Genomic DNA, 23,011 nt, shown 5'->3' on the forward strand with positions numbered 1-23,011 from the left:
CTAAATAATGCAAAGAGCCAAAATAAAACATCAACATTGCCAAAAAATTAAAGTATAAAACTTAACATTCAAAGGCAAAAACAGGATCCATTACAATAAACAATCCAGATTTACTGAATGAAAACTTCCTGTTAGCATGGCGGCTAGCTGATTACTGCTAGTTCTGAGTGGCTGTTTCTGACTGAGTGGAGTAATTATGCAGAGCAGGGAGGAGATCCATTATTTTTTAGAGATTACCTGTCTCATGTTAGGGCAGCGAAAGTTTTAATACGTATGTAAAATGTATTTTTTAGGTTAGATGCTGCAGCTTTAAGCTGAGGTTCGGTGTGAGAGTCACTACCAGGTGGAGCAGAAGCGGCGCTCCGTCTGTGAAATATTACTACCTGTAGCGTAGCAGCGGTTCAACAGCGAGAGCAGAACCAGCGTCTTACATCGCAGCTGGAAGACTTAAATAATTTTGTGGGTTATTTGTTTAGCTTTCTGACCGTCATGCTAATCCGGGTGAGTGTTTGTAGCTGTGCTGCTTTACCTGCTGTCTGATCCTCCATACGTCTTTTTTACTGCAGTGAGCCTCGATGTAGCCAAACTCTGTCAGGTATAACATTGTTTTTATGTCGTATTAGCTTCGTTGTGTTGATGCATTTTGACCTGCTTCAATTTTACGCCGCAACACGCAAACGTCCCCATTCACTCAGTGCGTTATAGTTATAGTTCCACATCGCTCAGGATTTGTTGCTGCACGTTTGGCAGAGTGAAGGAAAGAGGAGACCAGCTGCACAGGCAGGCTGAGAAATGAGATGCAGGTGATCGGCAACAAGAGCCAATGACTGCCGATCACCGATCATACACTTTTTCACAGAAATCGGCCGATTATGATCGGTGGCCGATCGATCGGCACACCTCTAGTTTTTGCAAACAAGATGGTTTAAGTTTGAAAAGTTTTCATGCAGAAAATGTTGTTTTTAGACAGAAAACCATGGATATCATTAAAACCATAATATGATGCAGAATAAAAAGGTTCTCTACCTAGAAGTTTGAGCTAATGAGCAGCGAGTCGCTGCAGGCCGACCGGCTTCAGGACGATTGAGGAGCATTTTGTTCTTGTTACGGATATTTGTTTACTCGCTGTGCGCTCGGTGTCTCTGCTTCTAAACAGAAAACCTAATGAGACTCGGCGGATTTGATCTGAGATCAGAGGATGTGACCCGAGGAAAACATTTCTGGTCAACATCTGAGATAAACGGTCAGCAGCAGCAGCAGAGACAGACGGGTAAAAATCCTCAGATTAGAAGTTGAACGGCTCTGATTCACATCCAATTAGAAATCTGATCTGTTTAATTTAGTCTCTTTGTCATGTTCATTTCAGTCACATCTCAAATGTTGTCATTGTTTATTAACTATAAAAGAAGCTAAAATTGGGGAAACAAATGTTTAAAAAACTTTGTTTAGCATCAGGTGACCAGATGCTGATCATCTGTTAACCCTTTAATGGCTGAATTTCTATATTTAGTCAAACTCTGGTCCTCCAGACCTCCGTCTGGGTTCAGTCTGAATGTGAACATCAAGAAGACCAGAGACCGCTCCAAAAGCAGGAAGTGGACTACAGCGCACGGCATTCTGGGTAAATCCAACCAAAGCTAACATGCTAGCCTAGTGCTAGCAGCAGAAATGGCTCCTGGTTTTTAGCCAAAGACTAAAGAGAAATCCTCCAACTGCTAAAATCCTCCATCTTGTTTCCATCTGGTGAAGAAGGAAGTTGCTCTCAGTGTCTTCAGAGGTTTTTATGTCGTTTCCTTCAGTGGTTCTTGGTGCAGCGCCCCCACAGGCCAGGAGGGGAACAAGTTGCAGCAGCTGGAAATGTAACAAATGTTGCAGCATTGGTCTCCAGGCTCAGAGTCTACTGGACTGTCAGGTGGGAAAACACCCCAAGACGCCTGCTGTGGTGGAGTTGGCCGCCCTCCATCTCTCCTCCTCTTCCTCACCTCCACCCTTCCTCCCCACTTTGTCTCCTGTGGGTCTTTTGTAAGGTTATTTCCGGCTTGGCGAAGCCCCTTGTTTCAGCACATTGACCTTTAAAAGTGAGTGATGGTGGTTCTTATTGTCTGTAAGGCAATAACTGTCTGGACACAGGTAATCTTCACTGTGTTCGTGTCAAATCGAGTTTCCCCATACAAAGCCCTCGCATGGCTCTGCAGCAAGTCGGCACACAAAGAAGGTCGTGCACTTGAAACGGACGAGAGCGCACTCGTACACAAGCAGAGTGCATTTCCACATGCTGAGAGCTCCACTCTGCAGCGATCAGAAGCACTCAGAGGCAGCGGGGAACTGCAGGCTGTAAAGGTCAGGAATCTCAGCACCTGCATGGAAAGGTTAAAGGCAGAGCTGGAAATAACTCCACCATCCGCTGCAGAAGTTCAGCCGCCGCGTCGGCCATCTTTCACTTCAGGACCACAGAGTCCACATCGGTCCGGTCCGGCTGGGACCGAAGCAGAGCAGGAAATGTTTGGACTCGGTGAAGGGAGTGAATGAAACGTTTACCTGCAGATTTAACCTCGTGACATCACTTCCTGTCCCCTGGACATGAAAACTTCTCCATCTCCTCTACTTGTTAAAAGAACCATTAAATATGTTCACTTTGAACAGTTTCTCCAGTGAAATGATGAATTGCATTTAATTAAGAGACCCTGGCAGGTTCGGTGGATCCAGAAAGGTCAACCTGAAAGGTCAAGAGGTTAAACCAACACTCGGTGGATCTGGCCCTCACTGTTTGACTAATCTGGATAAAAGTTTAACTTTGGCCTTTTGGAGATTCTGACAGTTTCTGTGACTCAGATTAGAGATTAAATGACCTGGAATAAACATCATGTTGAAGTTTCGTCCGACTCCCGTCCTGCATCCTTCTGTCTGCAGCTGCAGTTTCCACTGGAGTGTCAATGATATTGGCACATCAAATAATCGGCTTTAGAACTGCTAACATGTTGCAGCTCAAAGACGCAGGAAAAACAACAGACTAGTAAAAACTAGCACTGGGTGATGAGGATCTGTCCTTTTTGTGGTTGTTAAAACTTCCTAATGTGCATCAGCAGCGGTTATCCCTAAAAACGACATTTAAAAATGACTTTAATTGAGGAAGCTGAAAACCTTCAGAGGTTCCCTGTAATGAGCTGCTGTAGGTTTGGGAGTCAGAGCTGGTGTTTACAGAGAGACGCTGCCATCAGACCCAGACTTTGGTTAAAAAGGCGAACAAAACGTAGCTTTGCCTCCATGGCAGTAGCCTTAACGTAGGTTTTCTTAGGTCGTTTAATGCAATACTCCAATTACTTTTCCACAAAGAATTACAATAATAGCATACAAAATGTTTTTAATGAGGCAACATGTTGTCACTTTTTATAAAAATGTAATTTCTTGTTGAAGAAAAACCAAACCTGAACTTTGCAGATTTTCTGTGGAAATCCAAATTATTTGTGTAAATTTTACCCGTTTGTTTTTGTTGTTTTTCTCCGAAGAGCTTTTCTAAATATTCCAAAGAAAATGCATCATGGGAAGCTGAATTAGCTCAGAGCGAGGCTAGCTGACATTAGCTGGTGTAGCTAACATTAACTGGTGTAGCCGACATTAGCTGGTGTAGCCAACATTAGCTGGTGCAGCTAACATTAGCTGGTGTAGCTGACATTAGCTGGTGTAGCTGACATTAGCTGGTGTAGCTGACATTAGCTGGTGTAGCTGACATTAGCTGGTGTAGCTAACATTAGCTGGTGTAGCTAACATTAGCTGGTGTAGCTGACATTAGCTGGTGTAGCCGACATTAGCTGGTGTAGCCGACATTAGCTGGTGTAGCCGACATTAGCTGGTGTAGCTGACATTAGCTGGTGTAGCTGACATTAGCTGGTGTAGCTAACATTAGCTGGTGTAGCTAACATTAGCTGGTGTAGCCGACATTAGCTGGTGTAGCCGACATTAGCTGGTGTAGCCGACATTAGCTAATCTCAGACTATAAGCCTCATTCAGATTATTTCTCTCTGAGAGTGGAGAGCAGCAGCAGCTCTCTGTAGTGCCCCCACTTGGAGGCAACGTATTGAAAACTGATTCCATGTTCCTGGACCCTAAAGGTAAATAATGAATCTTAAAAATGCTTCATCAGGATTATTTACTGATGAATTGAAGCTGATAGCTCTGGGTGTCTAACAGAACCGTAAAGCCTGAAGCTGCTAATGGCTGCTGGGTTTAATCTCTCCTCTGCTTGGCTGTTGGAGATGAAGTGATCTTTTCTGCTACCATGGAGGTGAAAATGATCAGCTTTGACATCAGGAAAAGGCCCATTTGACAACCACGTCTCTTTTCTTCATGCTTCCTTTTCATGAGAACAGCAGAAAAGCCAAAGTGCAGATTTGCTTTGGTGGGAATCAAACCTCTTGTGCTGTCAGGTTTGGCATCTTGCAGAGCGATCATCCCCCTCCCTCTCCGTCTCCACCTGCGCTTGTATCTCTGTTAATCTGGCTGTTCAACTTATTTCACAGTTGGGTTTCCGACACATCATCCTGACTGCGGAGGGCGAACGAACGTGGCACCCGTTAAGAGAGAAATCTGTGGAATCTCCGCTCTGACAAAACAATCTCTCCTCTCTAACATCACCTTTCATTTAGCTGGAGGCATCACTCTCGCCGCGTGTGGAATCGCTGTGCCTGTTCAGATTAGTTCGGCTCACAAGGTGGCTGCTCGGTGTGTGGCTCACACAGCCAACGGCTCTGATGGCTAACCGCTCACTGCTGATGGCTCTGATGCCTTCCACATCGAAATATTGATTTCCTTCACCAGCTTTCAATGTGGTGTTTCATCAGAGAGGAGTTTGGCTAAAGGTCACGACCTCTGCAGTTTGTATGCATATTTTTTTTTTTAAAGAAATGACACAAAATTGGGAAATCAGACTTTCCTGAGAGGGGTTTTGTAGCCGTGTCATTTTTAAAGTCGCACAGTTTTAAATTACCAGCAAAAATTTGGGTTATTTGGGAAAAATGGCAGATAATTTTTCAAATTCATTCATTCATTCATTCATTCACAAATGTCACAGCTGCAAACTAAATATTTCATTAGAAAACTGAGTAGTTATTTTTCAAACCAACTGGTGAAAACATGTTGTGCAAATGAAGAGGAAATGAAGCAACAAGAGTTTTACATAAAGCTCTGCAAGGCCCAGCTTTTATTTTGGTAGTCCACTTTTGCTTATTGGCAAGTTAATTAGCTCAATATTTATATTGCTTTCTGGGTTCTAGTCTGATTTGTTGCACATTTAAAATGTTATGCACAAGTTTTAACTCGCTGTCATAAGGAAATATTGACTTTAAAAGGATTAATTAAAGATCTGATGACATAACTAAAGGTCTGGTTCCCTTCCAGAGGACTGATGCAGGGAATCTGCCGTTTCAGCGTTTTGCGATTTATCGCAGATCTCTGCTTGCGAAGTTTTTCTGCGTGAATTTGATCGTATGTGGATTACGTTGGATTATGACGTCTGGAGATTTACGACCCACGTTTCTTCATATGGATGTTGATGCCAACTTGTTGAGTCAAACACGTAAAACGTGTTTATGTAAAACCGTCCAGCGTTCCTGGAGCATCGATGTGAAAACGGCTCCGAGGAAATAAAGCAGATTTTAGAGACACAGAACTGCTTAGGTTGGACTGGGACCAGTCTGATGGACTGGGACCAGTCTGATGTACACATAACTGCTTAGGTTGGACTGGGACCAGTCTGTTGGACTGGGACCAGTGTGATGTACACATAACTGCTTAGGTTGGACTGGGACCAGTGTGTTGGACTGGGACCAGTCTGTTGGACTGGGACCAGTCTGATGTACACAGAACTGCTTAGGTTGGACTGGGACCAGTGTGTTGGACTGGGACCAGTCTGTTGGACTGGGACCAGTCTGTTGGACTGGGACTAGTCTGATGCACACAGAACTGCTTAGGTTGGACTGGGACCAGTATGTTGGACTGGGACCAGTGTGTTGGACTGGGACCAGTCTGTTGGACTGGGACCAGTGTGATGTACACAGAACTGCTTAGGTTGGACTGGGACCAGTGTGTTGGACTGGGACCAGTCTGTTGGACTGGGACTAGTGTGTTGGACTGGGACCAGTGTGATGTACACAGAACTGCTTAGGTTGGACTGGGACCAGTGTGTTGGACTGGGACCAGTCTGTTGGACTGGGACTAGTGTGTTGGACTGGGACCAGTCTGATGTACACAGAACTGCTTAGGTTGGACTGGGACCAGTGTGTTGGACTGGGACCAGTCTGTTGGACTGGGACCAGTCTGTTGGACTGGGACTAGTGTGTTGGACTGGGACCAGTGTGTTATACTGGGACCAGTCTGTTCTCCCTCCGTGTGTGTGGTACTGGGACCAGTGTGTAATACTGGGACCAGTCCTGGGACCAGTACAGGGGGACCACTCTCAGTGGTGAATTTTGCCCCCCTAGCTCCCCCCCCCCCCTCCTGCCGCCATCTTGGCTCGTCAGCCAACAAAGTGAGGCCTTTTCACAATAAAGTTCAAAGCAGATTATTAAATTAGAGAAAGAAAGTGACAGAGACATCAAATGTGGAGAAACGTCTTTGTGAGGGGGAGGACTCAGCGGAGTGCCATCCATGCCAACGTCTAGCTGGGATCTCTGAAGAAGAAGAAGAAACGAGCGCCATTTCCTCCCCACCCGTGACTTTGTGATGTCTGCCATGATGAGAAAAGGGAAGACACAGCGACGGTTTTTAATCTTCTCTGACGGCTGGCCTCCGTCTCTGCCTCTGCGACCTCTGTGTGGCTTTGCAATAACGGAGCTCGTTTGAAACGAAGCCGCTTTTGATTTGGTGAGAAAAATGATTGGGACATCCTCAAAGAGAGAGAGGGGGGGGCGAGCAAGGCGCTTCATAGTTGGAGAAACGTGGATGTTTTCCTCACATTAGCTCCACTTTAGTGTGTTTAATGAAGGACGGAGTCCATTCCTCATGTTTGATTAGAGGAATTTACTCTGCACACATTAAAGGAAGAAGCTGCAGCCGGACATAAAGAAGCAGTTAGCAAAATGAAATGACTGCTAGATGTCTCCACTTACATTTCACCAGATTATTTAGAGATGAGGGAAATGACTGAAACATTTCACCAGATTATTTAGAGGGAAATAACTGAAACGTTTCACCAGATTATTTAGAGAAGAATGAGGGAAATAACTGAAACGTTTCACCAGATTATTTAGAGAAGAATGAGGGAAATAACTGAAACGTTTCACCAGATTATTTAGAGAAGAATGAGGGAAATAACTGAAACGTTTCACCAGATTATTTAGAGAAGAATGAGGGAAATAACTGAAACGTTTCACCAGATTATTTAGAGAAGAATGAGGGAAATAACTGAAACGTTTCACCAGATTATTTAGAGAAGAATGAGGGAAATAACTGAAACGTTTCACCAGATTATTTAGAGAAGAATGAGGGAAATAACTGAAACGTTTCACCAGATTATTTAGAGAAGAATGAGGGAAATGACTGAAACATTTCACCAGATTATTTAGAGGGAAATAACTGAAACGTTTCACCAGATTATTTAGAGAAGAATGAGGGAAATAACTGAAACGTTTCACCAGATTATTTAGAGATGAGGGAAATAACTGAAACGTTTCACCAGATTATTTAGAGAAGAATGAGGGAAATAACTGAAACGTTTCACCAGATTATTTAGAGATGAGGGAAATGACTGAAACATTTCACCAGATTATTTAGAGATGAGGGAAATAACTGAAACATTTCACCAGATTATTTAGAGAAGAATGAGGGAAATAACTGAAACATTTCACCAGATTATTTAGAGAAGAATGAGGGAAATAACTGAAACGTTTCACCAGATTATTTAGAGATGAGGGAAATAACTGAAACGTTTCACCAGATTATTTAGAGAAGAATGAGGGAAATAACTGAAACGTTTCACCAGATTATTTAGAGAAGAATGAGGGAAATAACTGAAACGTTTCACCAGATTATTTAGAGAAGAATGATGGAAATAACTGAAACGTTTCACCAGATTATTTAGAGATGAGGGAAATAACTGAAACGTTTCACCAGATTATTTAGAGATGAGGGAAATAACTGAAACGTTTCACCAGATTATTTAGAGAAGAATGAGGGAAATAACTGAAACGTTTCACCAGATTATTTAGAGAAGAATGAGGGAAATAACTGAAACGTTTCACCAGATTATTTAGAGATGAGGGAAATAACTGAAACGTTTCACCAGATTATTTAGAGATGAGGGAAATAACTGAAACATTTCACCAGATTATTTAGAGATGAGGGAAATAACTGAAACATTTCACCAGATTATTTAGAGAAGAATGAGGGAAATAACTGAAACGTTTCACCAGATTATTTAGAGATGAGGGAAATAACTGAAACGTTTCACCAGATTATTTAGAGAAGAATGAGGGAAATAACTGAAACGTTTCACCAGATTATTTAGAGAAGAATGATGGAAATAACTGAAACGTTTCACCAGATTATTTAGAGAAGAATGATGGAAATAACTGAAACGTTTCACCAGATTATTTAGAGAAGAATGAGGGAAATAACTGAAACGTTTCACCAGATTATTTAGAGATGAGGGAAATAACTGAAACGTTTCACCAGATTATTTAGAGAAGAATGAGGGAAATAACTGAAACGTTTCACCAGATTATTTAGAGAAGAATGAGGGAAATAACTGAAACATTTCACCAGATTATTTAGAGAAGAATGAGGGAAATAACTGAAACGTTTCACCAGATTATTTAGAGAAGAATGATGGAAATAACTGAAACGTTTCACCAGATTATTTAGAGATGAGGGAAATAACTGAAACGTTTCACCAGATTATTTAGAGAAGAATGAGGGAAATAACTGAAACGTTTCACCAGATTATTTAGAGAAGAATGAGGGAAATAACTGAAACGTTTCACCAGATTATTTAGAGAAGAATGATGGAAATAACTGAAACGTTTCACCAGATTATTTAGAGAAGAATGAGGGAAATAACAAACGTTTCACCAGATTATTTAGAGATGAGGGAAATGACTGAAACATTTCACCAGATTATTTAGAGAAGAATGAGGGAAATAACTGAAACGTTTCACCAGATTATTTAGAGAAGAATGAGGGAAATGACTGAAACATTTCACCAGATTATTTAGAGAAGAATGAGGGAAATGACTGAAACATTTCACCAGATTATTTAGAGAAGAATGAGGGAAATAACTGAAACGTTTCACCAGATTATTTAGAGAAGAATGAGGGAAATAACTGAAACGTTTCACCAGATTATTTAGAGAAGAATGAGGGAAATAACTGAAACGTTTCACCAGATTATTTAGAGAAGAATGAGGGAAATAACTGAAACGTTTCACCAGATTATTTAGAGAAGAATGAGGGAAATAACTGAAACGTTTCACCAGATTATTTAGAGAAGAATGAGGGAAATAACTGAAACGTTTCACCAGATTATTTAGAGAAGAATGAGGGAAATAACTGAAACGTTTCACCAGATTATTTAGAGAAGAATGAGGGAAATAACTGAAACGTTTCACCAGATTATTTAGAGAAGAATGAGGGAAATAACTGAAACATTTCACCAGATTATTTAGAGAAGAGGGAAATAACTGAAACGTTTCACCAGATTATTTAGAGAAGAATGAGGGAAATAACTGAAACGTTTCACCAGATTATTTAGAGAAGAATGAGGGAAATAACTGAAACATTTCACCAGATTATTTAGAGATGAGGGAAATAACTGAAACGTTTCACCAGATTATTTAGAGAAGAATGAGGGAAATAACTGAAACGTTTCACCAGATTATTTAGAGATGAGGGAAATAACTGAAACGTTTCACCAGATTATTTAGAGAAGAATGAGGGAAATAACTGAAACATTTCACCAGATTATTTAGAGAAGAGGGAAATAACTGAAACGTTTCACCAGATTATTTAGAGAAGAATGAGGGAAATAACTGAAACGTTTCACCAGATTATTTAGAGAAGAATGAGGGAAATAACTGAAACGTTTCACCAGATTATTTAGAGAAGAATGAGGGAAATAACTGAAACGTTTCACCAGATTATTTAGAGATGAGGGAAATAACTGAAACATTTCACCAGATTATTTAGAAAAAATGAGGGAAATAACTGAAACATTTCACCAGATTATTTAGAAAAAATGAGGGAAATAACTGAAACGTTTCACCAGATTATTTAGAGAAGAGGGAAATAACTGAAACGTTTCACCAGATTATTTAGAGAAGAATGAGGGAAATAACTGAAACATTTCACCAGATTATTTAGAGAAGAGGGAAATAACTGAAACATTTCACCAGATTATTTAGAAAAAATGAGGGAAATAACTGAAACATTTCACCAGATTATTTAGAAAAAATGAGGGAAATAACTGAAACGTTTCACCAGATTATTTAGAGGGAAATAACTGAAAGGAGCTGAATTAAGCAAACATCTTTAAAAATAAAATAAAACCATGTCATCCGTTCACTAAATTATGTTTTGGAAACAATTAGTTGGTGATTTTTTGCAAAAAAAAAAAAAACTTTTGGGAAAATTTCTTTGGGTCGTTATTTCAGGAATTAACTTTATTAATATTTAGTAATATGTTAGCTATAAAGAATCAGAGAATCGTTATTAAAACCAGATTATAACTGTTAACGTAGAAAAACGAACAAGAGATAACAGTTTGAGTTTAAAGCTAATTTACAGGAACTGGAAAGTTTTGTCTCACCACCAAAAACTAAGATTTTGATTGTTGTTGAATTAATTAAAGATTTGTTTTCAGATTTACTTTAATTGTAGTTGATTTTCTATCAGCACATTATTTTGTAAAACGCTGAAAAAGCATAAAATCTAACCAAGTATTGTTCATCTAGTTCTTAGTGCAAATATTTTACTGCACTTTAAAAAGACAAAACTTACATTTCACTAAGACATTTTTCCATGTTATAAATGAAAAAAGTCAAATGGAACAATGACTTCATGAATTTTAAGAAATTATTGACTCTTAAGCTCTGGATGAAAATGTTTATTATTAATTAAACTTAATGTACTAAGAAACTAGACTAAAGTTACTTGATAAGATTTAGTTTTTGCAGTGCAGCAAACATGGCGTCTCCTGTTTTTGAATAACCAATGGTTGACCAGTGGTTATTATTAGACGCCTTTGTGGTTTATTATAAGATAATTAAAAAAAACAAAAGTACTTTTTAGCTGCTGGCCAGAGAAAAAAGCACAAAATGAAGTTTTTCCTGCTCGTTTAAAATGATTTAAGCTGCTTTGTTCTTCTTGTTAGTTGATGTTTATTTTGTTTTTGGTGGAATTTGTTTGGAGAAAACCTTCATAATTGATAATCTAATCAAAATTAGCTCTAAAATGCCAGATTTGTGGTAATTCTTTTGCAGCTGAATATCAGACATGAATCTGCGGCGTCATGCATCACATGACGGGTGATGCAGATCAGAGTCTGGAGGCGGCGCGCCTCGTAAAGACGTCCCCGTTGCTGCAGGTGGAGCAGCGACGGAGAGCCGCGCTTCGCTTGAAGGCAAAAGTAGCCGCTGACATGTCAGGTCTGTGGAAGTCAAAAGGTTTTAATGCTGCACAGCTCAGGGTGAAGCCAGGAAACACCTGCTTGTTGTTTTCTTATCCGCTCTCGTCTCCTGCAAAACACATTCTGGGTTTGGGTTCAAAGCGGCTCTGCAGCAGATGTTCGCTGCGTGCTTCATGATGAAAGTCGAGAAAAGGCTTTTATTCAACAATCGCAGCGTGTTGTCATATTCTGAAAGTTATTTGCTTCTTTGCTGCAGCTTGAGAGACCAAACCGAGACGTGAAGGAAACTCAGAAAAGAAAACATGGTGGCAAAACATGGTAGTTTGGGCTGCAGCTTGTTGAACTCAGTGGTTCATATCCAGCTTTTTCTCAATCATATCAGCTGTTTTCGCATCATTTCACTATTTTCCACCAAAACTTCTGGACTCTAATTGAAAATGTAAATGGTAGCATGGCGATACTTTTTCCTTCCTCTCAACTTTCCACTAATATGCTTAGAAACGGCATCTTATGAACAGATTAATAAGATTAAACAAAAAGAACCTGCATCTTTAGGCTCTTTATTTGCAGCAGTTTGTCGTGAAGTTAGTCGGTTCTTTGGTCAAAACTATAACAAATAGAAAACATCAGATTTAAAACAGGATTTGAGCTTCACAGGTGGATTTTTTAGAGCTGCTTGTTGAGATGAGTCTGTTTCCTAATGATGTGACTTCTGGGTGATTTTGTAGTTCAGGTCTGATGTTTCTCCTTCTAGTTGGTTGTTTTATTTTTCTGTAGAAAATCAGCAGAAAACATGAACTATTAATAAAGTTACAGGAGAGTTTCTCTGCTCATTGCAAAACATTTCCACGTTTATTTAGACTAAATGAATTTTATCATTTGGAAAAATAAACATGTAATGTAATGGACCCAGAAGGTGACGGAACTGAAATGAGTGGAAAACTTGTCTAAATGTTTGTTATAATTGTGTTTGACTTCATGATCAGAGCTTCATTTGACGATTTAAATAAAATATTTCCTTCAGCTGGAAACTATTTGGCTCATCTTGGCGACTTGAGCTGCTGATTCTGAGAACTGAGAGCAAAGAGGATGAAATATTCAGTGCAAGATATCTGGGTTGCTGTTTAAAGTCCCTTTTTCTTTTCGGATGGTTTCAAATATAGTTTTTCTTTAGTGAGAAACACAAATAGCTCAGCAGTCGGTGTTATTCAGCAGAATGGGGGCAGCGATGGAAAGAGAAGCTGCTGTTCAATTTTTAAAGGCTTATTTTTCTTTTGGTCCCTGGATGAAATGTTGCTGTTGATCTGAGTGGATCTGGAAGCTGAAGCTTCGGATTATTGGGAAGATTAAGACCGGAGCAGGACGAGGACGAGGACCCAGGACGAGGACGGTTCAACCCGACTGTCAGGGAGGCGATGGCGCCCCAAGACCACCCCCGCCTCCACCCCAAGACCGCCTCCATCCTGAGACCGCTGGCGTCCCGAGACCGCCTCCACCCACAGACCGCCTCCGCCCTGAGACCGCCTCCGCCCACAGATCGCCGGCGTCCTGAGACCACCTCCACCCACAGACCGCCTCCACCCCAAGACCGCCTTCGCCCCGAGACCGCCTCCACCCCAAGACCGCCTTCGCCCCGAGACCGCCTCCGCCCCGAGACCGCCTCCGCCCACAGATCGCCGGCGTCCTGAGACCACCTCCACCCCAAGACCGCCTTCGCCCCGAGACCGCCTCCACCCCAAGACCGCCTTCGCCCCGAGACCGCCTCCACCCCAAGACCGCCTTCGCCCCGAGACCACCTCCGCCCTTTCTGCCGCGCTTCACCTGCAGGACTCCATCGCGCTTCAGCCACTATTGTTAGTTAACTTACAGGCTTATTTAAAAAACGACAAATAAACATAAAGCTAAACAGAAAACAGAAGTTTGTAGACAAACTGGTAAAAGAAATAAACTTTCATCAAAATGAGTTTAGAAAATTATTCTTGTGCCTTTTTTACTTGGAGCAAGAACAGTTTTAAATTCCCTCAACAACTATTCCTCATTAATGCTTCTGAGTTCAGATCCAAATATTTTTCATTTCTCTTCAGTTTTTCTTTTATTTCAAACCACTTCAATATACAACTTGGAAGAAGTTTTTTTTTAAGCTTTGTACTTTGCCGAGCTCTACTGAGCTTTACTAAATTATAAAATATCCAGCATATTAAATATTTAGTTGGCTGGATGACAATCTGAAGCATTTATGATTCTTAAGGCCTTTTCCTGAAGATTTTACACGGTTTTGTTGGTTTAAGAGTTTTCCCAGATCTCCAAAGTAATTTATGTATAAAAACATTAACAGTATAACATGTGACTTATTTAATATTGCTATGTTTAGTATTTAAACTTTTAGATTACAAATGGGAAATCTCATATTTACAATCACGAATCAAAGCCAAAAAAAAAAAGAAAATCTAATTTCATACTTTCTATTTCAGTATTTCTTAAATTGTGGTATTTTTTTGTGGCACTAATTTTCCTTCAGTTGTGCTTATAAGCTGCACCGAATGTACCTATGGTGGCCTAGAAGGGTCAACAAAATGATTAACCCGTAAGTGTGTGCTAAATCTGGAGCTATGCTAAATCTGGTGCTATGCTAAATCTGGTGCTATGCTGATCCTGGAGCTATGCTAAATCTGGAGCTATGCTAAATCTGGAGCTATGCTAAATCTGGAGCTATGCTAAATCAGTAGCTATGCATAATCAGGAGCCATGCTAAATCTGGAGCTATGCATAATCAGGAGCTATGCTAAATCTGGTGCTATGCTATATCTGGAGCTATGCTATATCTGGAGCTATGCTAAATCAGGAGCTATGCTAAATCAGGAGCTATGCTAAATTTGGAGCTATGCTAAATTTGGAGCTATGCTAAATCTGGAGCTATGCTAAATCTGGTGCTATGCTAAATCTGGAGCTATGCTGAATCTGGAGCTATGCTAAATCTGGTGCTATGCTGATCCTGGAGCTATGCTAAATCAGGAGCTATGCTAAATCAGGAGCTATGCTAAATTTGGAGCTATGCTAAATCTGGTGCTATGCTAAATCTGGAGCTATGCTAAATCTGGAGCTATGCTAAGTTGCGTTAAATGCTAAGTTGCGTTAAATGCTAAGTTGTACTGAGTTGGCTCCATAGTTGGGCTAAATCAGAAGCTATGTTTAATTGTAGAAACGTTAAAACAAACTTGCTGACTTGTTGCGTTGTGGCCTTTACATTTTGTTGACCATAACTTGGCTACATTTATCATTTATATAAAATAACAACCATGTAGGACCGAACACTGACCCTGTGGGACACCACAGTTCACCTTCAACTAATCAGAATCCACATTATTTGTACACTTTGATGTCTTTGATCCAGATAAGTTTATCCTAGAATGTGCTCCAGTTTTCAGCAGTAACCCATGACGTAGCTCTATAGCGCCAGCTGCTGATTCCCTCCAGTATCTTCTCTAGTGGCTGTCTAAAGTTTGTACCACGGATCTGAGCGGTTGGAATAAGAAGCTCTCAACACGTCCCGCCTCTCGGCGCCGAAGCAGCCGCCTCAATCCGCTCTTCCTCTGCCTCCTTCCAGTGACGCCCCCCACCCCCACCTACCCCGCTCCTCCACCTTTAATATCTTATGGAATTAAAGCTGTGACAGGTTATCATAATCCAATTTCAGAGACAATCGCGCTGAGCACCTCGCAGCTCACCGAGAAGCCCGGATCTGAATTGAATATGCACTCGGTGGATTAAATTACGCCGGGGGGCGGGGGGAATAATTACGGCCTACACTGGGAAATATCTGAGTGTTTAGGTGAGAGCGGTACAGTACGGCGTACAGTGATAGGTTCTGGGTCTCCATCCTGCAGCGGGGGTTGTTATTGTGTTATTGTACACTCTGTCTCATAGAGCAATATCTGGAAATAATGTCACCGTCTAATGAAGTACGGCTCCGTTTATTATGTATCGCTTCCTGCCGGAGCCTCCAGATGTTGTTAAAAGTGCCGCTTTAGATGAACACATTTAATGGCGTTGCTCTGCAGCAGTGAGGGCTTTCCTCTGGGATCGGGTCGCGCTCAGGTTTCCTTTCTTCCCGCTCTGAAAGCTCTGATGTATTTGGGAACGAGCGAAGCCACCTGAACATGAAGCAAATAAAGCAACAGCTAAAATAAGAGCAACAGTTGCCATGTCAACTCATCTTTGACTTGTGGAAAGAACAGAAACGGCGTCATCAGAAAGTTTCAGATAAACGTGTGAAGCTTAAAGTTCATTTGCTGTGCTGCACTAAATAATAGTTTTAATTCTGTAACGGTTTGCTTAGTGGGAAATTTACCGTTCAGCTTCAGGAAGCGGTTCGTTTCGGACGTCATGGTGGTTTTCTAAACCTGATGGTGGAAAGGTCAGGGTCTCACACCTGAACAGGTGTCGCAATCTGAAACCGTTTCCACCGAGAAACCAGAAGAATAGGACTTCACTCAGTATTCACTGAGGATAAAAAGCTTTAAAAGACGTTGAGAAAGAAAAACATGAAAGATTTATTACAAGTGGTTAAAGTAAAGTAACTGTTTCCCACATCCTCCATCCATCACACAGTGCCTGACTTCAGTCATTCCCACAAACACATTTAAGCAGAGGCTGATTTCACACCTGGTAGTCCAGTCTATCCGATTCTATTGGGTCAAAAACTCCCAACATTTCCAGCTGCTGTGGCTCTGAGTCAAACCAACCTGTTCCCCTCCTGGCCTGTGGGGGCGCTGCACCAAGAACCACTGAAGGAAACCACACAGAAAGCTCTGAAGAAGCTGAGAGCAACTTCCTTCTTCACCAGATGGAAACAAGATGGAGATTTTAGCGGTTGGAGGATTTCTCTTTAGGCTAAAGACCAGGAGCCATTTCTGCTGTTAGCGCTAGGCTAGCACGTTAGCTATGGTTGTATTTACCCAGAATGCCCTGCGCTGTAGTCCACTTCCTGCTTTTGGAGCGGTCTTCGGTCCGCTTGGCGTTCACATTCAAACTGAACCAGAACCACTTGAGGTTTGAAGGACCAGAGTTTGATTGGCGTTCACACCAAACCAACCGAACCGGACCGGACTTTCTCATCAGTCGGACTGGAGTTGGGTTAAATCAGTTCAGTGGTATTAAAGCGGACTGAACTGGGCCGGTGTGAATGCTCTCAGAGCGTCGTCTCTGTTCTGGCTGAAAACACAGCAGAGCTCTGCATCTGAAGCCAATTACAGTTCAGCTAATACTGATCAATACCGAAGTGTTGTCCCCTGCTTTGATTGGACGCCTGAACCTTCCCAAACGAGCAGGCCTCATTTCTTCCTCCATACAGAACTGCTTTCGTTTTATTGATGTTTGTCAATCTGAGCCATCTAATTATTTCCGCGCTCGGCGCCTCCTGCTCTTGTCTCGGCTGCAGCAGGCGCCTCTTTGATTGCCGGGCCACGCTCTGCGCGCCGGAGATAATACCTCCGAGCCGAACCAAATTGTTGCTCCGTCTTTATTCCATGCTAACACGTTTTAGGAGACGGAGCTTTGAACACGGCTACAAAGGGACAAAGCTGCGAGTTTAAATGATGGAACATGAATAAAGATTTGTGCGGTCGCTGCTTTCATCTGGGCTCTGGTGAAGATCTCTGACCAGCACAGGCAAGAAATGACCATCATAAATACGCTTTTGATTTTCTAACCAGGCAAAACAAAGTAACTAGGAGAACATTAGCTGCATTGATCCTGTCTGATCAATGGAGGAACGCCGGCTGTGACCTTTCCAAGGCATAAAGTTCCTGGTGGAGAGCCTCGGTGGGCTCCGGCTGCAGGCTTTAACACAAATTACCAGCCGCCATTAAAGCCCGCGTCGATCCACCCATCGTTACCAAACGGCTGATAAAATGCTGGGAAGTGGTCGTCTTGTGCCGCGGCACGCACCGAGCGCCGCTCGCCCTATTAGAGCCTGATTTACAGCTTCAGCCGGGTCCGTTGGACCGGCGCCGCTCCAACCTGCTGTGACACGGCGACTAATTGAGTCCAGATATATCTGGCTCTGAAAGGGCGACAACACGCCCACCTGCACAACAACGCAGAGAGAAAGCGGGAGGAGGGCAGCAGCTCGTTACCGCAGATGGAGTCAAAGCAGAGGCAGAGTTTCACTGCATCACAGCTGAAGGAAGATGAAGAAACAAAACGTGATTCTGATTCTGTCACAAACATTTACATTAAACCTCTGGAGAGTTTTAGGTCTGAGGCTCTGATGGAGGATCATCAACCCATCGTCAGATTATCATCTCGGTGTTTTATAAAGCTTTCGAGCCTTGGGAAGAGAAACGGCCCACAGCATCACACATCCTCACCTCACCTGATCACAGGTCTAGTTAAAGTCCTAGTAGAGTTGAACAAAGTCAATTTGTTTACATTTGTGATGGTAGAAAAGGCTTTTTTTTCCTTCCAGCTAATATACATGTGGCAGCATCTAATGGTTGCTGTGGCAACCAGTTTTAAATATTTCTTTAATTACAATTAAATTTAGCAAATTATGATGATCAACACTCATCTGCTGTTTTTGATAAAGTTAAGCAAACCTACACTGCAAAAACACAAAATCTTACCGAGTTTTATTTTAGTTTCAGTGCAAATAAATGAAACTAAACTAACAATAATTCTTTAATATGAATAAAAACAGTATCTTGTTATAAGTGAAACTATTTGCATTAAGATGAAGGAATTAGTTGAATTAAACTCCGATATTTAGCTGTAAAGTAACTTTTGCTGTCCATAATTTGTGACATTAAAAAAGTTGGAACTTATTTCAAGACTTTCAGAAAAACAGTTCAGGTAATAATAATTTATAAGGGATAAAAACTTTGATATAAAACTTTATTGAAGACGTAAAACAAACTTCTTTTCATGACATTTCATAGCAGCAATATCTTTTCCAATAATAACATATTCAATAAAGAGGATGCGTGCGGTTGTTACACATGCGCCCACGCGCAGACCTCACGCCTGTTGCTAGGCTCTGAGCTCCAGATCAATGGCATTAAATTAGCTTCATTTCTGCCGGATAATAAAGAGGCTGTCACCTCCTGCTGCCTGATGAAGCTCTAATCTCACTGTATCCTCCTGCTGGAGACGGGGAGGGAACCTGGGCAGCTCCGCTCCACATTTCTCCTGACCAGGCTTCACGTTTTGAATTATTGATGCTCAATATGTTCAGATCAGGTTTGTAGCTGTTGAAGTGAAACGGTCTCACTTTTCCTTCAGGAGGGTTTGGCTTGGTCCAAAATCAGAAAGCAGAGATGGTGAAAATGTTTAATCAGATTAAAATCTGATGATTGTTGGGCCTTTTTACCATTTTCATTCTGTTGATGCTCTGCAGACAGAAAAATAACTTGGTATTTACAAGAATACAGCCTGAAACGTCATTTTCTGCTTCATCAAACCTCAGAGGGTTGAGGTCAGTCAGATATCTGCGACGAACTGAAACAGTCGGGACTCTGAGGTTGTAACTTCAGCAGATATTTTCCAGGTTGGTTCTGGAAGATCCGGGTTCTGGTCGGGATGTCTTCCGGCGAGGAGGAAGCTCCAACATGGCGGCGTCGGGTCCGGACCCGGAGACGTTCGGATCCAGGAAAACGGCCCAGTCAGCAAGATTTCTGACATTTTGTCTCAAATATCTGACTTTATAAAATTTTGAGTTTTCATTATAAATTTCTGACTTTCTATAGGCAGAAAATTGGAAATTTTGTAAATTTGCCTTTAATTAATGGAATTTTAAATTTTTATTTGTGGGATTTTACGACTTTTCAATATAATAGAAAATCCCAGTTTGTAAATCTGTGAAATAATCTCGGAATCTAATTTGTTTTCTTTTTGCCAGTAATATGCTCCTCTATAGCCACTCCATTTTAATTTGCATCTGGCGTAACCAAGGTAACCAGCTACCTTGAAAAAGTAATCCGACTGCCGAAGAATCCTTTAGAAAGTAACTTGACTCTTTACTTGAAGTTGATCAGTGACTGAAAAGGGGGAAGTGGTGAAAATGCATTTTGACTGATGAACAAACTGGACTCTGGTTTATAAGAACTTCTACATTATAAGTTTGTTTCTCCTGTGAAGTTGTCTGGAGAAAACCCAGGAAATGTTCCAGCTGAAGCTTTCCTTCCCTCCATCTCAGCCGGATTACTGCGAACAAACTCTGTTAGGATAATAACGCTTAATGTTTGAGCAGCTTGATGCTCAGGATTAGGAAGTTCAGACTCTTGCGTCGCGTTGCCTCTTGGGGCCTGCAGCTCCCATCGGCTGTGTATGAAGTGAAAGGTCTGTTTTCCAGAACCTTCTGGAGCGTCGTCTGACATGTGGAGCGTGTTGTGATTCTGACGGAGCAGGAACATCTGGGCATATCCAGGCCAGTGGCTGATAGCAGAGCTGTGTGTGTGTTTGGATGCATTCATGCGTCTTTATCTGAATGTGTGTTGGCGTGCGGCGGCCCGCGGCGCCGGGACCGCGCTGCTCTCCGACCCCCCGGAGATGGGGGCTCGTCCGGTCGTCTAACCCGACCGCAGCGCCTCGTCTGCTGGCAGCGACAGCAGCTCCGCAGGTTGAGTCGCATCACATTTCTGTCACCGCGTCAAAAAATACACACACAAGTGTGTAAAAGCAGATTTTGCTGCTTCACATCATATCCAGGAGCATTCATTATTAACAAAGGAACAAACCCATCTGCTGCCGTTCTCCGGCAGAGAGGAGGACCAGGCAACAGTTGGGCGAAGCGATGATGCTGCACAACGCTGAGATTAAAGTACTGCAGCTGCTGGCTCCAGCAACACGTTCAGGAAATGATTCCTCAGACAATTTAACCGTTTAAAAACTGAACTTTGTGTTTATTTGAGGAAGATATGATTGGAGAAAGTTTGGAATGTCGCAGTGCAGGTGTTTGAAATGCGCTTCAGGAAGAGAGGTTACATCTGCAGCGTCATGGAAAGGTTTCTTCTGTAATTTCATTTACTTTTTATTGAAGGTTGTAACAGGAAAACCCACCTGAGCGATAATTGAACCAAGGCGTGTTTCCTGTTGCTTTATGGCCTAGTCAAAGTCCAGACCTCAGTGCAATTCAGAATCAGTGGTGCAAACTGCCTTCAGGTTCCAGTCATGCAGCGTCAACTCCATTAAAGGCTCCAGAAATAATTAGCTTAAAAGCTCAAATAGCACATGAACTTTGACCCCAGATCCCAGAGGAGCTCAAAAGGTTACAGGGATGCAGAGAGAGAGGAAGGAAGTTCAAACCAACTCTTCCATTTTAACAACCACCGTAACCCAAAGGAGGTTAAACTGAGACTCTGACATGAGGAACATTTTCAGGCCTGAACTCTTCAGAGCGCCTCAGTTTGGAGGATCAGATGTCACAGTATATCCAGGAAGAGCTTCAGCACCGATCTGCTGCTCAGTGATTCCTCCACCCAGCAGCCAACCTGCCACTCCGAGTAGATGCTGAGGCCAGCTGTCCACACACACACACACACACACACACACACACGCTCGCGTCAGGCAGATAAAGGCGGGGTTTGAGGCCGGCCTTCATCCTGGACTTCAGCCTCGGTGAAGTGGAGAAATCAAGGAGGCTCTGAAATTCCCACGATGCTTTTATGGAGCAGGTTTCCAGCTAATCGGACAGCAGGAAGTCAGGGATGAGGGACGTACCGTGTGTGTGTGTGTGTGTTTTGGAGGAGTTGGCATCAGGGCTGCCAGTCTGCTGCCAGACTCCTTCCATATGTCCGTTTCAGTCGGTCTGGTCTCACTAGATTCCAGCGCTAACGAGCTAAAAGGCGTTAGCGGCTCTTTAGCTGGCAGTTAGCGAGGATCACAGGAGCAGACGCCACGGCTCTTCAGACGAGTCGCTGCGTCTGTAAGAAATGACGGGAAATCATGATTACAACCCGGACTAGGAGGCCGAGTCGCATGGTGTTTGGTGTCCGTGACCCGGTTTGTTCTGATCCACATGCTGTTAGCATGTCTGCACAGAGAGGAGAGGCTGGGCCGGGCCGGGCCGCGTGTTTCAAAAAATACTTAAACGAAGCTCAAAATTAGAACAACGTGAAAATCTAAAGAGAAACTAATGTAGATTATATTAAATATAAATTTTTTTAATGGCAGTTTATGACTGAGGTTTTGGGTCGGAACATAAGAACCGCCTGGGTTTCTATAAATGGGGTTCTGGCAGTGGTGGAGAAAGTACTCAAAAAATGTACTTAAGTAAAAGTCAAAGTACCACATTAACATTTTACTTAAGTAAAAGTAAAAAAGTACTGGTTTTTGAAAATACTTAAGTATTAAAAGTAAAAGTACTTGCTGAATGCATTGCCTAATCACTAATATCATTAAGTGTACCGATCATATGATCATATGCCACAGATAAAACATGTTTTTATTGCGTTTATTCTGTAACATAGATTAGACTTAGATATATGATTCTATGCATCATCATTTCAGGGATGGAAACATCTCGTCTCCTGTCCTAACATAACATGAACTTCACTTTTTTTGCCACACATTTATTTTGAAAGAAATCAAACTGGCAGAGGAGGACATGGAACCAAGGAGCCTCGTAGCAGAGTTGTAGTCTGGACCACCAAACCCAAGACCAAACCAAAACCAGCACCCCGCGCTACATGACAATAACATTTAGTGCACCTATCAAAACTGCTTCTCAAATTGATCTGAAAGATTCACTTTCCCACCTAGATATTAAACACTTAGAGCTGAAATAAATTTAACCAGTATCAATTCAAACTCTTCTTCATTCTGTTTTGCTTTCATTTCTGTGCCACAATCCACAGAGGTCTCCTGCCATTCCTAAAAAAATAACGCCCTGTGCGGTTGCCCATATTGCCAATGTCAGAAATAATAATTGTCTGCACCATTAAACAGCAATTAACAACGCTCAACTATGAACACTGTCCAAGGCCCAATAAGCAAGAAGTAACCAAGCAGGAGGAGCACCGTGACTGTTCTCATCCTCCCTCCTGCTGCAACGTCTGCCACCATGACAGGTGACGAAAACAAAGAGCAATGAGCATGCTCTGTGTTCTTACGTTCTTGTTTTATTTATTCACCAATTAAGTATAAAGATATTTTAATGAAATAAAATAGCTACTGCAGTCTATGCAGAGCATTACAAGAACAAAGAACGGCTCTCAGTGAGGCTTCAGTCCTATAGGACTTAGTCAAGATCCGTCCAGAAGAATCGGATCGTCCATGAATGTCATATTACAATATTGCACTTTGGTCACAGCGTTGTCCCATATCTGCGACATGTCAGTCATCGCAGATGCAACATGTGTCTCAGTCAATACAGCTAACTTTGCTAGCATTACGTCCACGGAG

General features: G+C 42.1%; 1 protein-coding gene across 3 annotated transcripts in view; it reads left to right on the forward strand.

Annotated features, from left to right (window-relative positions):
- The window catches only part of LOC145550135 (uncharacterized), a 99,130-nt gene that overhangs the window by 3,402 nt on the left and 72,717 nt on the right, over window positions 1-23,011 (forward strand). The gene's annotated exons all lie outside the window — the stretch shown is intronic.

Source organism: Poecilia reticulata, chromosome 23 (genome assembly GCF_904066995.2).
Source record: "Poecilia reticulata chromosome 23, P_reticulata-male-v2, whole genome shotgun sequence".
Classification (NCBI taxonomy): domain Eukaryota; kingdom Metazoa; phylum Chordata; class Actinopteri; order Cyprinodontiformes; family Poeciliidae; genus Poecilia; species Poecilia reticulata.